Source organism: Callospermophilus lateralis, chromosome 7, assembly GCF_048772815.1.
Source record: "Callospermophilus lateralis isolate mCalLat2 chromosome 7, mCalLat2.hap1, whole genome shotgun sequence".
Classification (NCBI taxonomy): domain Eukaryota; kingdom Metazoa; phylum Chordata; class Mammalia; order Rodentia; family Sciuridae; genus Callospermophilus; species Callospermophilus lateralis.
In genome coordinates, this window is record NC_135311.1 from 50,463,789 (window position 1) to 50,469,811 (window position 6,023).

The window sequence follows — 6,023 nt, forward strand, 5'->3', positions numbered from 1 at the left end:
TTTTGATTGATAGGTTTAGGCCATTGAACTTCAGGGTTATTATTGAGATATGATTTGTATTCCCAGTCATTTTTATTTACTTTCGGTTTTTAACTTGACTTAGTTTCTTCTTTGATTGACTTTTAGTTCTTCCCTTTGCTGATTTTCATTTTTTTAAATTTCCCCTTCAGGTAATATTTTGTTGACAATGTTCTGTAGTGTGGGCTTTCTCATCATGAATTCTTTTGTTTATCATGGAAAGTTTTTATTGAATCTTCAAATCTGAAGCTTAGTTTTGCTGGATATAAAATTCTCGGTTGGCAACCATTTTCTTTCAGAGCTTGATATATATTATTGTAGGACCTCCTGGTATTGAGGGTCTGAGTTAAGAAATCAGCTGAGTTCTGAATTAGTTTCCCCATATATGTAATTTGATTTTTTTTTCTCTTGAAGATTTTAAAATTCTATCCTTATTCTGTTTGGTAGTCCCACCCATTGTAGCCCAGCCCCTTCCATCCCTGCTCACTTCAGGATTCACTAGCGGTACAGAGCCTGGTTTTCTCCAGTTTCTCAGACTTGTGCTCCCTTGAGGGACCTGCCCTCAATCTATGGCTTTCCACAGTCTTGCCAGGCCCAGACTTGCCCACGTAGTCTCATCTGCAATCTGACAGACCCGGGGTTCAGATTCTCCAGGCTCTGCCTTCCTACAATCCCAAGAGCTCGATGCCTTTCCCACTTGCAGAAAGACCACTAGGGATGTGCTCACACAACCAACCCTGAAAAGAGATGGCCAGATGGCAGCCACTAGCACACCCAACAGGAGGATCTTGGTTGCAACCAGACCTGTAGGTACTCTGACAATATATCTCTAGGCCTTGGCTGGTGGCCCAAGACTGAGGCAGCTGCACCCTGAGATGGTAGCAGTGGTGGCAGCAAACCTGCAGACCCTTTGGCCCTAGGCACCCAGTTCCTGGATGATGTACCGAGATTGTGGCAACCATGTATAACCAAACCTGCGGGTACCCTGACAATGGACTTCCAGTCAGCAGCAGACACTGGGTACTCCTCAGGTGATCTGTGGGCGGTCTACAGGCAAAGGCAGGTGCTCAGTGGATGCACGTTGGGCGGTGGGCAGTGGGCAGGCAAAAGGCGGGCAAAGGGGCAACTGGTGGGCAGTTGGGGGTGGTCAGCAAGTGATCTGCATGCAAAAATTGGAGATATAGTGGCAAAGGGCTGATGCTCATGGTGTACAAATCTGGGGCAAAGAACAGGGGATCTATGGGCAGTGAGGTCTGTCTCCCAGAGAAACAGTATTTCCTCTGCTTGAATCTTGATTCATGGAGCAACTTAGAATGCAGACTTCCTCTAGCTCGTTGTCTTCATAGTATATTTTATTTTATTTTTAAAATTTCTATAAGGATATGCTTATTGACTTTCTCTTATAAAACTTATTACAGCATATTTCAAAGAACACATATCAATGTCACTACAAAAGCCACCACAATAATCCTCATTTTCATTAAAAATTGTTGATAAAATTTGGTGATAATTGTTGATTCTCTGATCAGAGCTCAGGAGAAGCTGCCAGGACTAACTGGTGGTGAGAGGAGAGAGCCCATTAGATGCATAAAGGCTGAGTCTTCACGTCTGGCACTGAGGTGGGCACCTCCTTTCCATCATAAAATAGATAAACTCTATGCAGACACTGAGCAAGTTCAGCAAAGGTCCAGCATCTCTTATCATTCATCAATTGAGGAATATAGAATGTATCTTCATTTTGAGTTTTCTTCATAAAATAATTTTTTCTCTGATGTTCTGGATCCCAGTCTCCAAGGAGAACCATGGAAAAATTTTTAGGGAAGTTCAGGCTCTACTAATTGTCTGATCTCTGCACAAAACCTCCAGAATAATAGGCTTTTCAGGTTGAAGAAGTCCTTGATTGCTTAATTTCAGAGGACTCTGTATTTACTTACAAATTTGGAAGGAGAAGTTCTGTATTAATTTGGCAAGAGAAAGTTTCATGTTTATGAAAGTAAACCTCATGCCAATGCAGTTTCAGGGGCCATTTCCAAAGGGCATGTACAAGTAAGGATCGATGCTGTCCTTGTTCTTATTGAACCTTTCAGGGTGGAACTCCTCAGGCTCTGGCCAATACTTTGGGTCTCGATGTAGAACAAAGATTGGTATCACCACCAGCGTCCCCTTACTAATGAATACTCCATTGATTTCAATATCTTTCTTAAAGATTCTCTAAATTCTGGCACCAACTGGATACAACCTGAGAGTTTTATTCACCACTATGTCCAGGTACTTCATCTGCATCAGGGTATCATAGGTAGCAGGTGCCTTATTGGGCAAACCCGCATCAATCTCCTGCTGCAGTTTGGTCTAGACATTAGGATGGGTGGCAGTTCATACAAAATGAATGAAAGAGCACTGCTAGTGGTCTCATAACCAGAAAAAAATGAAGATGATTGATTGGGCCACAAGCTCCAGATCAGATAGGGCTTTATGAGATTCCATGTCTTTGGAATTCTGAGAATTTATCATAAGCTGATAAAACAACACCCGATGCTATTGTTTCTCTTGAAGGTGACTTTCCTTCATTCTGTTTATAGCTTTCTTAAAAAAATTGTGACATCCTTTGGAAACATAGAGATATTCATTGCCTCATAAATTGGAGTAAGGAATGGAAAGATTGTTATTGAGAGGAGCAAAGGTCAAAGAAATCAAATCTTAAGAGCTTCTTGACTTTCTCCACAAAGGGATCTTGTGGGTTGTTGAGGGATTCAATGTTCACTCCAAATGACGTCACAGTGATCACATCAATGCTGTAGGCCCAAAGATGTCTTTCCAGTTGATAAAGTTGCCCATTTGATTCCAGTCTCATGTTTTTCACCAACATATCTCCATACTGGTTAATGATGGGGAACATCTCGTTGAGTTTTCCACTGGTGAAGGTTGGAGACAGCAGTGTTCTTCATTCTCTTCCACTCTTCACCCTCAGACAAGGAGATGGATTTTTTCATAAATCCCATTGGACCAAGATCCCACAGGTTGCTTAAGACAGAATAACATTCTTTGATGAGAACAGGTTGCGAACCATCAAACAGTCCCCATGTTTTTTCATACTTTTTGTAACAGTCTGTGTCAAAATTAAACAAACCCTGGCAATAATTAAGAAGAGTTCCCCCAAAAGGCAGAGGTGTTGGCCCTGGAATTCCCAGCTTCTTAAAATATCCATGTGAATAGGTCCCATATTCCTTGGAACCGCTGTGTCGTAAACGGTTGTGAGTCCAGGCTTGAGCTTGCAATAAAGACTCTTGTGTGCTTGCATCAGATTCGGCTCCTGCTGGTCTTCTGAGGTCCCCCAAATCTGTGGCTTTTCTTGGCAGACGTTCCATATTTCTTGCATCCCTGACTTCCTGGAGTCTCCACTGCCACTCTGCATTTATTCTCACACATTGCTCACTCACAGGCTGCTTAAAGGAACTCCAATTCTGTCACACACATTGGCCGTCCTTCTAGGTTCTCCTTTGAGATCTTGATGGAAGACTCCCCAACCCCAGAACACTTTCATTCTTCATGGCCTCTAGAAGAGACATGTGGGCACTCCCAGCCACCCAGACTGCATAAGTATATTTTATTTTATTTTATTTACTTTATTTTATTTTTTGGCCATTTTCATTACAGAGCAAATTATTCTTTTTTAATTTTTTTAAATTTTTATTATTGGTTGTTCAAAACATTACATAGTTCTTGACATATCATATTTCACACATTTGATTTAAGTGGGTTATGAACTCCCATTTTTACCCCGTATACAGATTGCAGAATCACATCGGTTACACATCCACTGTTTTACATATTGCCATACTAGTGTCATATTCTGCTGCCTTTCCTATTCTCTACTATCCCCCCTCCCCTCCCCTCCCCTCCCCTCTTTCTACCCCATCTACTATAATTCATTTCTCCCCCTTGTTTTCTCTCCCCTTTCCCCTCACTTCTTCTTGTATGTAATTTTGTATAACAATGAGGGTCTACTTCCATTTCCATGCAATTACCCTTCTCTCTCCCTTTGCCTCCCCCCCTCTCTTCCCTGTTTAATGTTAATCTTCTCATGCTCTTCCTCCCTACTCTGTTCTTAGCTGCTCTCCTTGTATCAAAGAAGACATTTGGCATTTGTTTTTTAGGGACTGGCTAGCTTCACTTAGCATAATCTGCTCTAATGCCATCCATTTCACTGTCATCCTTTAGTGCAGAGTAATAATCCATTGTGTATAAATGCCACATTTTTTTTATCCATTCATCTATTGAAGGGCATCTAGGTTGGTTCCATAGTCTAGCTACTGTGAATTGTGCTGCTATGAACATCAATGTGGCAGTGTCCCTATAGTATGCTCTTTTTAGGTCTTTAGGGAATAGACCGAGAAGGGGGATAGCTGGGTCAAATGGTGGTTCCATTCCCAGCTTTCCAAGAAATCTCCATACTGCTTTCCAAATTGGTTGCACCAATTTGCAGTCCCACCAGCAATCTACAAGAGTACCCTTTTCCCCACATCCTCGCCAGCACTTGTTGTTTTTTGACTTCATAATGGCTTCCAATCTTACTGGAGTGAGATGGTATCTTAGGGTGGTTTTGATTTGCATTTCTCTGACTGCTAGAGATGGTGAGCATTTTTTCATGTACTTGTTGATTGATTGTATGTCCTCCTCTGAGAAGTGTCTGTTCAGGTCCTTGGCCCATTTGTTGATTGGGTTATTTGTTTTCTTATTGTTTAATTTTTTGAGTTCTTTGTATACTCTTGATATTAGGTCTCTATCTGAAGTATGAGGAGTAAAGATTTGTTCCCAGGATGTAGGCTCCCTATTTACCTCTCTTATTGTTTCTCTTGCTGAGAAAAAACTTTTTAGTTTGAGTAAGTCCCATTTGTTGAGCATCTTCAACAAATGGTGATGGGAAAACTGGAAATCCATATGCAACAAAATGAAACTGAATCCCTTTCTCTTGCCATGCACAATAGTTAACTCAAAATGGATCAAGGAGCTTGATATCAAATCAGAGACTCTGTGTCTCATAAGTATATTTTAAATGTCAGTATTAACCAGAAAGAGAATGGGAAAATACAAGTGGTCCTTGGTGCCCTAGGAAATTCTACTGAGTATCCTGTGTACTTTATTTTTAGGTATTGCATCAATCCCAGTGGCATATGTTATTACTCCATTTGTGTCTCTCGGTTTTTTTAGTTTTTATGTTGCTCTAAAACCTTATGGAGTAACTATTGCCTAACTCATGACTCCATCCTATGTCGAATGCATTTTTCAGAGGTAAAATGATTCTATCACTGTACTTCATTTTAAAAAAACCTGAGTAAATTCTGCTGGATGATCCCCATCCCCACCCCAGGTTGCCCACCAAGAAGGTGGCCTGACAAAGCTATGTTGGCCTAGAGATCCCATCTCTAGCTGACACCAGGTGTGTGAATTTCATGGCACAGATGTTGTGCCAGAGAACTTCATTTGACTCTCTCACCATACCCTGGCCACAAAGCGTCTATCATGAAATGATCAACATGTTGCTTCTTAATCCTTTGTAGTTTTCTTATAATTATAAAGTGGAATGGTTTTGGGGTCCCTCTCTGTGGGCTGACCTTCTTTACATTCAGCAGTGCCAACATGAGAACACTTCTCCATGGACTCGTGGTTTATATCTGCACCAGAGATTTCCAAGGTTGGTTGTGGTCAGCCTCTAGCTCCAAATTTGATATTATTTTTAGTTATCACAGAATATAAGTATATTGCAGAAGTTCATTTTAAATTATTTTTTTATATTTACTTAATATTTCAGGTTATCAACACAAAATTTTCACACAAATTGAAGTCAATTTGGTCCATACAGGAATGTAAAAATCAGAAAATGAGGTTATGTTTTTATTTATAATTTTTATATGGTCCATTATATAATGTTAAACTTTGAAAAGTATATTTTAAAAAATGCTTCCATTTACTATTTAGACCCTTTGAAACAAGTCTTAATATTTCTG

The 6,023-nt window shown here is 40.4% G+C and overlaps 1 pseudogene; it reads right to left on the reverse strand.

Annotated features, from left to right (window-relative positions):
• Positions 1 to 1,842: 1,842 nt before the first annotated feature.
• LOC143404255 (cytochrome P450 3A5 pseudogene) lies at positions 1,843 to 3,383 on the reverse strand (annotated as a pseudogene).
• Positions 3,384 to 6,023: the final 2,640 nt, after the last annotated feature.